The sequence below is a fragment of the Balaenoptera physalus genome, assembly GCF_965194825.1.
Source record: "Balaenoptera physalus genome assembly, chromosome: 4".
NCBI classification, from domain to species: Eukaryota; Metazoa; Chordata; class Mammalia; order Artiodactyla; family Balaenopteridae; genus Balaenoptera; species Balaenoptera physalus.
The window spans coordinates 83,408,353-83,422,846 of NC_138891.1; the positions used below are offsets into that span (position 1 = coordinate 83,408,353).

At 39.4% G+C, this 14,494-nt stretch overlaps 1 long non-coding RNA gene across 1 annotated transcript in view; it reads right to left on the reverse strand.

The window, feature by feature from the left end:
- Positions 1-2,457: 2,457 nt before the first annotated feature.
- The window catches only part of LOC309659892, a 408,054-nt gene continuing 396,017 nt past the window's right edge, over positions 2,458-14,494 (reverse strand). The window contains exon 2 of the long non-coding RNA XR_014263028.1: positions 2,458-13,876. This is a non-coding gene — a long non-coding RNA (uncharacterized lncRNA). The remainder of the gene's footprint in view (positions 13,877-14,494) is intronic.

The window sequence follows — 14,494 nt, forward strand, 5'->3', positions numbered from 1 at the left end:
CAGAGAATTTGAGGAGAAACCAGAAGAGGAGAGTCAGTCCTGCATATGACACCTGAATTGCTTTGGTCGTGTCTTATCCAAATAGATAATGCCTTAATTCTAAGTTTTCCTGAAGCAAGGAAGACATGGCCTTAGAATGAATTTTCTATACTTGATTTTAAGGATAACTGAACAGAAAAGTATCTGGAATCATGGTTAACTATGGAAGAGGCAATCCCCCTTAACATATTTTTTTGTCATTGTTGAAATGGTTGGATGAGAGTTCTAAGTTTTAAAGCTATAGCAGGGAGAAAGGAAATGATACAATGGCTTCTTTCCACCCAGATGTTAAAAGCTAGAAAACAGTCTAATCTCAGATTGACAAGAAATGTAAGTCCTGTTCTTGAATATAGATCGTGTCCCAGTTATCCATACTCTTTTTGAGCCCTCTGGCTATGTGACTGTAATGGGTTGGCCTCATGACATCTTCAAAGGCCAGTAGGAAGCTGGGGAGCCAGAGCAGGGTAGAAAGATTCAGTCTAGTCTGTATTGAAGGGTCAAGCAACGCATGTGTTTGCATGCGTTCCTCTACCAACTCCCAAGTTAGTATACAACTCGAGGTATTGACAGGTCTGAAAAGCCATCTATGGTTTAAGTATCAGTGGAGCCTGTGAACAACACAAATCACAGAGAGCATCTGTGGTTCTATTATTTCAGTTTTCCTAAGATCTATGTTAACTAATTGCTTTGATTTTGTTCCTGCAGGGTGCTCTGTTCTCTTTTAACCTAATACAATGCTATTATTAAAACCGAACTTAAAATCAGGCTATAGTGTTACTTTGAGCTATCTGCCTACCCACTTAGGTAATGGAATACTTGGTTCCCAGTTAGGACATTCTTTTATGAAAGAGTCACAATGCCTCTTATAAATATTAGCTCATTAATTTGCTCTGGCATCCCTCTGTGACACCTAGAAAGCATTATTTTTTCTCAGTTTGTAAAGAGAGAAAGAGAACACAGGCACATTTTCCTAAATTCACACTGAAAAGAGGCATAGGCAGAAGGAAGAAACAATCACATGCTTCTCCTAACATATCATCAGACACCCCAGAGCTACAGCATTATTTCTTTCTTTGAACTTGTCACAATCCAAAAAGCTTACCCAGGTCGTGTCTTAACACTCACTAACGTGTGATCTCAGGTGAATGGTTTTGTCTCCAAATCTCAGTTTCCTCATATATATGTATATAATATGATTTATTAGGATTGTTGAGAGGACTGCATTAGATTAGATCCTTTTTGTAAACTGCTTAGTAGACTCCTTTCCTGGTATATAGTAAGTGTAAGAAAATGAAAGTATTTCTTAATCAATTAAATTGAGCCACTTTCAAATAGTCACAGTGTCTAATAAGGGAAGTGCTATTTCATAAGGTGGTGAATTAGCCATCACTGTCAGGGTGTATACAGAGACTGATACCCATTGCTCACCTATGTTAGAGGAGAAGCCATGCATTGGTGTGTTGCTAGATGGTTTCTGAGGTCTCCTCCAACTCTAACAGTCCAAGTAGTGGTAGGTGGTGAGGCATTGTATTGAAGGATCATGAAAATTCTTGACACTTGCACAGCTTTTTATAGTTTAAATGTACTATGATTATGTATATGCTCATTTAATCCTCATAATAACCCTATAAGGAAGATAGGAGAAGTATAATTATCTTCCTTTTTTATATGGGAAAATATTAGCATCAGAGGAGTTAAGTGACTTTCTCAAGGTCATATGTTTAGAAAGTTGGAAACCTGGAACTCACACCCTTGTTTTCTGACTCTGTGTTCTTGTATCTTGCACCGTGTATAATCCATTCATGTTTCTATTATTAGATGGGTGCCATTTAAAAGTTCACCTTCTTTTTAGCATTCCTTTCCTGTGCTCTCCACATCTACTCAATTCTTCCAGCATCCACAAAGCACAATGTTGCAATGCTCATATGCACTGGTTGAAGACCTAGAGTAACACTGAAAATTGGGAAGAACATTACCAGCCCCCCCAACCTCACCTTTCTCCAAATTTTGCCCTGACATCCAGAATAAGATGAATGCCAAGAGCAGATACCATCCTGTGTTATTCTCTGTGTAGCAATGGCATTCTGAAAGGTCATGGGGTGAGGGGAAGAACATTTCTTGCTGTGAATTGGTCTTGAGATGAAAACTGCTTTTTAATCTAAATCTGTGGTTCCGTAGTCATTCAGCTGGTGACTAATTGGGATGGCTGTGACTGGGATGGTAGCAGGAAGCCAATTCTGTGAGGCTAAGAATGGGCTCCCACCTTGCTGTAATTTACTGCCATAAGGAGAGGAAGGAGAAAAATGCCTCAAGCATTTAATAGCTAAGCGAAGTGTTTTCAAAACTGATTTTTTTTTTCCTTCATCAGGCTCCAGATACACATCACAAGGAGAAGTACCAGTTGCCATTTAGTTGAGATCATTTCAGCCGTTTTTTTCACTTTTCAAGCTTAATTCATGCTGTCTTTTTCCATTTACTGCAACAAATACTTTATCTGCTTTCTTAAAAATGAGTTAAACACCATCAGCTAGTGGAGACATTGGATTTGCTCTTCTTCACATCTCCCCAAGGCAGTAAAACAAAAGACTTAAAAAGGCATGAGTGCTACTTATAAGGATTAGAGATGCTGAAACTTTCTTCCTGTTTGTCCTGATGGGAAGTAGAAGTTTGAACTTAATCCATGCAAAGGTCCTTCTCCGTCTTGTGTCTGGGCCATTCATCCTGTCTCATTGTCTCCCTCCTGTGAAGCAGTAAGGCAATCAGACTAGTTGTAGGAACACATTAGCTCAGTTTATATATGTTTGGGCAGGTCATACATGTATTCCAAGTCAGAATGATTTGTGGATAAGGCAACACCAAGAAAGTGAAATCATCAGGAAATCGTGAAAGGAGAAGTTCATTCCTTGTTTTATTCCATCTTTCATTTTTTTTTTATTCAATAAGCCCTGAACACCATATAATTAATATTAAGATAAATTATAAAACTTTGAACCCTTCTAATACCTCTCAGACTCTCATGGGAGACATATCAGTAATAAGACAATGAACTGTGTAATAATAGGTGGGAATTCAGGTGTTTCAAAGGCAGAGAAGAAGGGACTCTGACAATGTCTGAGGAGAGCTGAAAGGTTTTCCCAGAGGTGGAGATGCATGAATAGAGTCTCACAGAATGAACTCATGAAGTAGATTTAGGAAAAGGAGTCTTTCTGGACAGCAGGATATACCAATTCATGAACCTGTGAGGAAACATGACATGTCCAAGGCAAATGGTTTGGTATGACAAAAGCAACGTGCCTACCTGAAGCAGTGGCAAGAATTGTGGTTAAAGAACTATGGAGAGGTAGCTTTTAAAAGTCCTCACATGTCTCGTGAAGGAGTTTAGAATTCAATTGTGATGAGAGGTGATCTGGTTAAGTTTTTACATTAAGGCAATACCAAAGGCCACAAGGCTCTAGCATCTGATCTATGTGAGTAGAAGCTGGTTGATATCCCTTTCTTCAGCTTGCTTCCTGTTGAAACTGAGGTTGAGACACGGCATTTCCAGAACTTGATTGGCATCGATATAATTCATCTGCATCTCTATGCTGAAGGGGTAGACTCATCTAAGTGGCAAGGTATACAAAAGCACTTCATAACTTTAAAGAAATCCTTTTTTTGAGCTTGACTAAGACCATCATATTGGGGCTTGGAGAAGGGAGAGGCTGGAGGGAGATGATACGGGGTAAAAAAATGGGAGGACTTTGACTACAACTTAGTGAACCATTTGGATTCAATGGCAAATGAAAACTGGAACCTGGGCTATGGGAGAATGATAACATTCCCCACTCCGAAAAAGGAGCAGGCATGTGGAAGAACTGTGGTAGAGGAGAAACAGCTTAGGATCCTTTATTTCTTATATTGAATTGAAGTTGATGGCTCATGCACAGCTCAAAGCATCTAATTGTCCTTGATGTTTCTATAGCAGTGTATGTGGTAGGTTTTAAATGACTATTACTTCAGTAACATTATTAAATAGGTCCTAAGTAGCCCCTAAAGTTCCTTAGGATTACACGCAAGCCAGCTTGTGGGAACAAGAGCAAGGGGGTCTATATGTTTATGCTAATAATAAAAATAATTTATTAATAATAATAATAATAATAATGAAACATACTATGCACCAGGCCTGTGTTAAGCGTATTACATATATAATATATTTTATATATTAATACATTATATATTTAATCCTCACAACCATAGGAGGGAGGTAGCCTCATGATTAGCATTTTATAGAAGAAAAAATCTAAGAGTTGGTAAGGTGAAATGATTGCCCAAGACCTCAAGCTAGCAAATATCATAAGTAGGATTTTGACCCAGGTTTGGTTAAAAAAAAAAAAGGTGGGGTGCAGTGTGTAATGCTGACTTTTATATCAATAACACATAACATCGGTCAGCCTGTCATCATGAAGCTCCCAGACAAAAAGTCTTTTTTTTCCACTGAATTGTTTCTTTAAGAAGTCTAAACTTATTAGACCAGTGAGAGTATTTGCAATGATAATAGACAGGGTGGGGGAAGGTGGGGAAGAGAGAGAAAGAGAGAGAGAGAATGAACAAGAAACTTTTTCCTGTCTGTGAAGACTTCAGAAACTACCATTCAATGAGAGTATTTTGTCACAGGTTATAGGGAAGTATGTATTAGGAGTTGGTGGATAGAACCACCCTTGAAGCAATCCTGAAGAAAACAGCTCAGATAATTCTGCTTTTACTAATGAACTGTCTTTGCTCACTGGAGATGCGTCTCCAGGCTGTTCCCTCAGGCCCTGCCACTGACATCCTGGTGCCCAAACAGAAGAGCCGGCTGTAGACAGCTGCCTTAGCTTTCCTCACTAAGGAGAACTGTGGGATGGCGCCTGCTAACTAAAAAGGGCATCAAGGACATCAAGGGCAGTGAAAGACGTAGGTAGGTAGGTAGGTAGGTAGGTAGATAGATAGGTAGGTAGATAGATAGATAGGTAGATAGATAGATAGATGGATAGAAGCATCTGGGTTTCACTAATATTAGAAAGTAAAGTTTTATAAGAACCTTTTTAAAAAAGTATTCTTGACAATGAGCTTTCAAGTATGATGTCAAATTCCACCCTGTCTTCTTCCTCCCAGTTGTCCTTTTTCTAAAGTTATGGTGATGCAAGAAATGTGCTCCAATATCTTGACTTATATCCAAACCAGGAAATTCTATTAGGCTTCCAAAATTAGTTTTTCCACAGTTTCAATTAGGACAGAAAGTCTTCTTCGTCCCCTACTTTAGGAAAGTGTGAATGCCTGTTCCACTAACTTCATTTGGATGCAGGAAGGCAAAAATATACTTGCTGAGAAATATATTTGAAAGCCAGGGGGTTGAAAGATTTTCTAGAGTTGTGGGGTTATTGCTGTATTTCTGTGAAAATCTATAGGCCAACCTCTGGCCTTTTAGGGGGGAAAGGGTGCTCAAAATACCCAACGGTGCCATTACTCCCAACACAAGGAAGTACACACATAAATAAAATATTAGTGGTGATTGTAACAGCATGTTTTGTTTTTTTAAGTCTGTTATCACTTTAAGTAGCTGGAACAATGCATTTTGAAATTCACCAAAGGCATTGGGCACACCTCTTTGCGCAGGAAATTAGGGCGCATCAACCTTAACTGAGACTTAAAGAAAGTATTTGAGCTGTATTTGGCTGTCATTGTGGGATATCTTCCTTATGTTATATATAAAAAATTCACTTTTTCTGACTTTCCTAGTCCTGTCTTCCTCTTCTTTCACCCTTCAACGAGATATATTTGTGAAAATGGATATATTTTGAGAGAAATCAGAGAGAAATGACAATGGAATAAAGGGATAGCTGGTACCTGAGCAGGAAAGACATGCAAAAGGCAAGCAGTACTGAAGGAGGATTATGAGAAAATTAAACAGATAAATTTAGAGAAACACCAAATAATTTTTTTCATGCATTTCTTTATCTCTTCCCATGATTCTCTTTGAAGAGCACGAGCCCTGTAATTTCTCTCTTCGTCTTACTTGTCCTCCACTGAATCTCCGGGACTTCTAAAACAAATCAAATCAAGAATTAACCTTTTAAGCATGAAATCTATCTCTTTGCTATGCTCTGCGTGTCCTCTATAAATCATTCTGTGGAAGAAGTGTGGGAGATCAGTGCTGCTCCAATCCTCAGGTGACTAGTCGGGAAGTGCTGGCAGTGGCCCCCCCTCGTTTACTATGAGAGCCTTTCCCTGGCTGAAATACTGTCGTGCTACAACCTTGGATAGGAACAAGCATTTCAAATAATTTCCTCGTGCAATATACTGCAACACCACAATGATAAAACTCACACGGTGGCAAGGTTATATATAGGCCCAGAGGAAAGAAGGGTAAAATATACTTATTTGTGAGTAGCAAAGTAATTCCATGGCCTAAAGCTGTTGAACTATGCTAAGACTAAATCACAAGGGAAAATATCAAGGAGGCAGGGCAATCCCAGGTTCTTAGCCCTTTTTCCCATCCAGTGTTGCCCAAGGCTGATCTCCCTACAGAACTCTGAACTGCTATCCCTAGCCCGCTTATCACCCCTGCCCACAACAGTCATGAAAATAGCAATGGCAACCATTTACTGCATGCCTAACCTAGGCCAGGCATGGCACACTGTTACCTCTAATCCCTCCCTCAGCCCTGCAGAGTTGGTACAGTGAGAATCTGATCATCGATATCATTGTACAGAGACATTAAATAGTGTGCCCAGGGTCACACGGTGGGGGGAGGGTGGGAGTGGCTGACCCAGGATTCAAACACAGGTCAGCTTGACTCAAACTCTGCTCTTGCCATGACTCACAAGGTGAGTGAAGACAACCCACAGGTCTTTGATATCCTTCCACTCTCTGTAAGTAGCTATGCTCGAAAATGCATGTTTAAGAAAAGGAGAATTCTAAGAGAAGAGGATTTTTCTCTAAGACAGTGTTTTCCAACCTTTTTCAGTGTTATCATACCCCAAGAGCCTTTTAAAACACTTTTTTTTCTAATTGCCCCTCCTTCCCATGAAATTTTGATACAGTAATATATGGTATATCTTTTTCATGTACTGTGACCCTTTGGGAGACCACAAATCACTGTAGTAGCCAAGATCTTTTCCCACCCCCTTGGGCCTGACATTGCTCCTGTTGAGAATGCATGCTCTCAAGTGACACAGCACGTCATCTCGAAGCTCTTCTTTTATTCAAAACACTCAACAATGAAAACGGAGGTCTTTTTGCCCTCCTCCTCATTTGTAGAAGAAATACTCTGTGAAAGAATCTCATTGGTGAACATGCACACTTGATCAATTTAGGAAAGAAGGGAAGGTATTCAGAGCTTTCTGAGCACCTGCAGCCTCTCGAAGGAGAAAGACTGAGGCCAGGGAAAGCAGAGCAAGTGAGGCTGCAGTTGTATAATCAAAACCATTGCTGACCATTAATTGTTTTTCTTGTAATTGTTGATTGATCTGTAATTTGACTGTAGAATCCAGGCTTTTTAATATAAATCTTGGGCTGAACTATCCAATTAAGAATATAGAAGCTCAAAGGAATCCAAACACATGACTGGATTTACTGAGAGACTGAGGTGATTTTTAGCAGAGGGACCAATTAAAATCTCCTGGAAAGTGGAAGAGATTTAGATTTAAATTGAATTAGCCTTTATTAAGCACCCACACTACACCAGATGTTGGTCTGGATGTTTTACCATTACCATATATCCTAAAGAAACTCTCACCTTTTACAGCCCAGGAACCTGAAACTCTACACAGATATCCAAAACCTACTTGCTCAAGATGGCATAACTGTGAAGTGGCAGGGTAAAAAGCCAAGGCCCGACATGCTTCAATAAAATCCCAAGTCTTACTTTGGTTTGGTTTGCAGTTATTCTCTGCTTCACACAAATCTGATCTATGAAAATGCACTTTTATAAAGAACACCATATAAATCATGAAATATTAGCATATATATATATATATATATATATATATATATATATATAGAAGAATTACATCAATGTTATTTAGAAAATTTGACATTAACTTGTATTGTTTGTACTTTTTAAATGAAGAGCTTTCAGAAACCATACATTTTAAAGGTATCTGTGAACTGCTGACTGGCAAGGAAAGATGATTTTTTATTCTCTCACCAAGCTGCTTCTAGTTTCTTAATTTCTTTTTCCTTTATCTAAAACTGTCAGAGATCAAAACTCAGAACAAAGGAGCAGAATATAAATTACTATGCTTGGATATGGGAGCTAAGCTAATAAGAATCTGTCTTAAATTGACTGTAACATGCAAAATTTGGGGAAAATAACCCTAAGCATCTCAGCTCCTTGCTTAGTCTTTGGAGAGCAATACACTACACTTGCTTTCTGTTAACCCTTTGTATCCTGACCAAGCATCAGGAAGAACAGCTACTTAGAAAATCAGAGCTGACTCATTCATTTGCCAAATACTTAATACATAACTAAGATGTGCCAGGCTTGTGCTAGACACTAACTAAGCAGAAGTATATTAATTAGACAAGATTCCCTGCTTTCCAGGAGCTACAGTCTAGGTCAAATTGAACAAGAAACAAGTAGATGAACATCTACTTACAGTGTTAATACATATTTGAATAGAAAGACCAGGGTGCCTTTACGGGGAATAAGGAAGGGGATGGTGTGAGCCACTTAAGAAGAGTCAACATTAGTTCTGAGGAGATGGGACCTAAGAGTGGATGAGAACTTGGCCATGAGAAAAGAAAGAAGGTGGGCTTGCAGCTTGCAGGAACAAGTAGGTTCTGAGGAAGAAATGGATCTGGCATATTTGAGGAAAGAAAGGAGGCCAAAGTGTCTGGGGTGCTGTGGGCAAGGGGAGAGTAGCCTGGGAGATACTGGAGAATCTAGGAAGGCCACTGCAGGCTATTGAAGAGAGATGGAATCTTATTCTAGGTGGGGACCCTTTCAAGGGGTTCAAGCCAGAGAATAGCAGGATCTGCTTTATATATCTGGAAGGTCACTTTGGCAGATGGAAAAGGGAGGAGAAGGCAACATGGATATCAGTAAACAGTTGTCTGTTGTATCGCAGTGTCCAGACACAATGTGTTGGTTGGCTAGACTAGTGTGGTAGCCAAGGGAAATGGAAATGAGTCAAGGCCTGATCTTTGACTGATGCATCAGGAGGCAATTCCCTACAGCTCCACGTGGTGAGGCGGAAAATATCTCAGTGATGAGGACACCGCAATCACTCCAAGGCCAGCTTGTAATTGAGCAGACCCCACATTTACCAGGACAAAATTAGTATGTGGTTGCCTGTCGCCTAGCTCTCTCTGGCTGCATGTATTCTTTATGACTTTCTTCCCTTAAAGGCAGCCTTGGGTGTTGTTTTTTTTTTTTCCTCAGGAAAAACACTTGTATATAAGTATCAGAGATAGGGTTGGAAGAGAGGAGTAGAGATGTTGATTTGCTCTGTAGTATTTCTTTATAAACACTATTCCTAAATTATATGGCATTAATGATTTTTTTTAAAGTACTTGATTTCTCCCACCATAACATCTTAAATCTAGAAAATAAAAGTGCGACCCTACTATACTAGGAAAAGTAATGGGAAAGATGAATGTAACCACTTCTCTCCTTACATATAAATTGAGGTGCTAGATGTGTTTGCTAATCGGTACATTTTGCAGAACTATCCTGTCAAAGCAAAATGATGAAGCAGATGACAACTCTTGGGTCCCTGCTTCTTCTGGGGTCTCCAGCTGTTTTGCACTTTCTGGGCAACAGCTGCTGTCCATCCTTCTCCATTCCCCACCTCCGAAACAACAGCTTCTTCAGTGTCTGACTCTAGCTAAACGGTAGTCATATTAGACAGCAACCTGATAAGCCCCCATTTTAAAGTACTCACGAGTCTTTGCAGCCTAAAATATGACTCCTACAGGGATGTTGCATTATGATAGAAAGCTCCTAAAGCCCAGATCCTCAACCTAACAAATAGGCATTTCTGGTGGAGAAACATCTCAGGGACAGGCTGATGGGACTAGTCAGTAGTAGTCTTTTAGAGCAGCCTCCCTTTAATCAGATGGCAGAGCCGAATGGCTGTTCCATATGCCTGGGGGGCCAGCCCTGCTGCTCAGGATTCTAGATGGTTTGTTTTCTCCTCTTATTTATGTGCTCAGAGATGACAGCAGCCCCTCAGCACTGGAAACTGGCCAACAGTCAGTCAACGGGCAAGTATTTATTAAACACCCCAGAGTGCATTGCCCTCTTGAGGCCTGGTCTGATTGTAGTTTCTGTACTTTTCTCTGAGCCATACTTCTCCTGACATGACTTAGCTCAGGGAGGTTTTGCATTTTGAATGCAAATGTTTATGGGTTAAAAGCTTATTTAACTGTCCCCAGGGTAGGTTGGTTGGGAGACCACCACTGCCTTCTTGTCACACATACTCTATCCGGAGCCAGTCAAAGACCAGAAAAATTGCTTGAGGAGGCATATGGAAATATAAGAGGTAGAAAGCAATCAAGGCAACATTTTCTGAGAATAGTGTTAAAATCATGATTGGAAATAGAAATAAATATGAATCAGCCTCTTTTTTTCCTCCCTCATAAAATCACCAATACAATTTCCTAACTATCTGGGATGGTTCTAAGAGTGAGTAAGTTGGATTCCCATGTTAAGTCACGTTTTATTTTTTCTTTCAAATGTTATTGATTGTTCTTCTCACAGTGAGTGGATATAGCTGACGCCTGTCATAGGAAGCATGCTAGGAATAGAGAAGACTCAAGATAAAATATTGCTTAGGAGCCCATGGTAATATTGGCTGAACACACCTTCCTGAATTGCTGGGCTTATGGATTTAGGGCTGATGACTGAATGTCACCTGTGCGTTGCCCCTTGGAAGAAGAGGCTACCTGCCACTGCCATTATGAGTGGAGTGGAGATGACATTTCTTAGCAAGGATACTGGCTCTGATGTGCTATGACACTAGGGTCTTCCTAGCTCAAAGAAAAGAATGCATTCTGTGAGGGAATGAGCCCCTGTGTGTGTGTACATGTGTGTGTGTATGTGTGTTTCATGGTAGTTGGAAAGAGTCTGAAGAGGTCTAACTAAAATTCCTGCCCAGGAAGAAGAGTGCTGGCAAAGATGTCCCTCCCTTGATCTGTTGCAATTTTATTCCCCGTGTTTTTCCTTAATGTTTAAGTCATCTACAAAGTATTTATAGGATAATAAATGTCTCATACTTACTTTCTCTTCTATTCAGTCAGATCCACATATTGAAGAATTTTTATCTTCAACATTTTCTAATCTGTTGCCTTCTCTCCATCCCTGATGCTGTAGCTCAGGCCCTGTAGCATCTTATCTAGACTATTTTAATAGCCTCCCAACTAATTTCCTTACTTCCTATGTCACCTCTGTCCACCTTATCCTTCTACTACTGCCCAAGTGATTATTCTAAAGCCCAGATCGTATTGAATCTCTGCCTAAAATCACTAAGTGGCTTCTAATAGCTTTAGCTAATACCTAATAGCTGACAATAATATTTGTTTTTTTTAATGTGGAAGTTTATTTTTTTCTTTTGCAATAATATTCTTTATTGATCCCGACCTATGTGGTAGACACCATGCTAGACATTTCCACATGGATTCACTCATTGAAGCCTTACCTTTTCCTTGTTTTAGATTATAGGACTAATTTGCATCCTTTAACATAAGGAGTGAGTTGTAAGATTCAGAACACCAAGAGACAAACATCAATCAAACGGCGTTCTAGTGTATTTTCAGTTTCAATCTGAAATAATATTAAGTAATATCAAGATTTACCCATCTAACATGCTGAGACCTATGCCATTTATCACATGGCTGAGTATATCTATGGGATAAGTTCCTAAAAGGCATTGCTCAAAGGGTTTGTACGACTTCACAAATCATAAATATATTGCCAGATTACCTTCCATAGAGATTGTACAATTTATATTCACAATTACAATGCACAAGTGCCTTTTTACACTTATCTCCTTGTCAACATAAACGTCTTGATTTTTGCTACTCTGATAAATGAAAAATAGCAGCACCTTGTAGTTTTAATTTTGTGCTTCTCATTACCTGAGGGAAGTTATACAAAAGGGGAACCTGTGCAATGGTCTCCCGGAACAATTGGGAAATGGGTGCTATTATTATTCACCCCTTTGTAGGGGAAAAACTGAGTCAAGACACTGTCTAGCTTAATTCTTTAACCTCTTATCATTGTTTAATTTATTTAGTGAAGTGTCATTGCTCACCTATTGTATTCAGTATTGTAGTCAATGCTGAAACATGTGGGCTTTAATATTCCCCACCATTCACAAGCTCCCCAAATGCATTGTGCTTTCTCTACCTCCACGTCTTGGCACTTGCTGCCCTGACTGTCTGGAATGGATCCCTTCCATCCCCAATGAGCTAATTCCTCCTTATCCTTCAAATCCTTGTCCAAGCATCACCTTCTCCAGGAAGACTTCCCTGATTTTCATTCTTCTTTATGCTCCCAGAGCACCCTCTTCTGACCTCAAGCCCAGCCCTTAGCACCCTGCACTATAGTTTTCTTTCACTGTAAGACTCTTGGTGGCAAAAATACCTCTTCTTTGGATTTGTTTCCCAAGTACTTGGCCCAACATTTAGCATGTAATAAGTGTTAAATATATGTCTGTTAAATCAGCTAAAGATTGAATGATTGAATATAACAAACTAATTGAAAATTCAAAGAATGGAAAGAAAAGATAAATTTTGTATATTACTTTTTTTCCTCAAGATGATACAGTGCAACTTATTGTTAACATAATTATATTTTCTCAAAGGCTTTATACCTTTTAGAAGCTGTTACTTAGGGTATTCTGGCTTCCTCTTCATTTGAACAGAAGACAGAGAACAGGTCATGTATTTCAGAGGGTTTCAATTGCCTTAGGGACTTGGGGAGCCCTTTGAGGGATACTGAAAGAAGCAGGTGGGGTTGGGATGCTCTACTACCCCTCCAGATGCCACCCCAAGCCCCTCATGCACCCTCGCCTCTTTAAACAAAGCAAGGTGTCATCTGTCTTGCACTTTGGATTTCCATGTAAGCTTTTTTAATAGAAAATGTCTGTGGTTCTAAAATGTTTAATAGTCTTTAGAAGAGAAGAGAGCCCATGTTTTTAAATCGGGAAATGTGAGTTCTACTCCTGTCTCTGCCATTAGCTAGCTTTGTGACCTCACACATTTCCTCATCTGAGCCCCAATATCTTCATCTGTGAGATCAATCCTTTGGGCTCGATGAGACGAAAGTCCCTTGTAGCTCTAGATCAATGAAACTGTTTATATCCATGTAGTATATCTAAAGATCTGAATCTTCTCTTGTTTAGAACACTGTAGTTGAAATTTTCTTTTCATTCACCACTTTGATAATAGAGTCCTACAACTCTCTCCATCCTTTAAAAAAAGTCACTCTTAGTTTCCAGAGTCTAATGTCTTAATGGCACCTTTTCTTGTCCTCACCTTCAAAACCTCTAACAAGGGACACTGTACTAATGAACACTTTTATCTTGTTGGTCCTCTTGTGTGCCCACTCTTCACATTGATATTCAGTCACTCACACCACCTTTCTTTCTTTCTTTCTTTCTTTCTTTCTTTCTTTCTTTCTTTCTTTCTTTCTTTCTTTCTTTCTTTCTTTCTTTCTTTCTTTTTTCTTTTCATTTAATCTTTTTTTTTTAACATCTTTATTAGAGTATAATTGCTTTACAATGGTGTGTTAGTTTCTGCTGTATAACAAAGTGAATCAGCTATACATATACATATATCCCCGTATCTCCTCCCTGTTGCGTCTCCCTCCCACCTCCCACCCTCCCTATCCCACCCCTCTAGGTGGTCACAAAGCATGAGCTGATCTCCCTGTGCTATGGGGTTGCTTCCCACTAGCTATATATTTTATATTTGGTAGTGTATATATGTCCATGCCATTCTCTCACTTCGTCCCAGCTTACACTTCCCCCTCCCCGTGTCCTCAAGTCCATTCTCTACATCTGCGTCTTTATTCTTGTCCTTCCTCTAGGTTCTTCAAAACCATTTTTTTCTTATTTTTTTAGATTCCATATATATGTGTTAGCATACGTTATTTGTTTTTCTCTTTCTGACTTACTTCACTCTGTATGACAGACTCTAGGTCCATCCACCTCACTACAAATAATTCACTTTTGTTTCTTTTTATGGCTGAGTAATATTCCATTGTATATATGTGCCACATCTTCGTTATCCATTCATCTGTCAGTGGACACTTAGGTTGCTTCCATGTCCTGGGTATTGTAAATAGAGCTGCAATGAACATTGTGGTACATGACCCTTTTCGAATTATGGTTTTCTCAGGGTATATGCCCAGTAGTGGGATTGCTGGGTCATATGGTAGTTCTATTTTTAGTTTTTTAAATAACTTTCATACTGTTCTCCAGAGCGACTG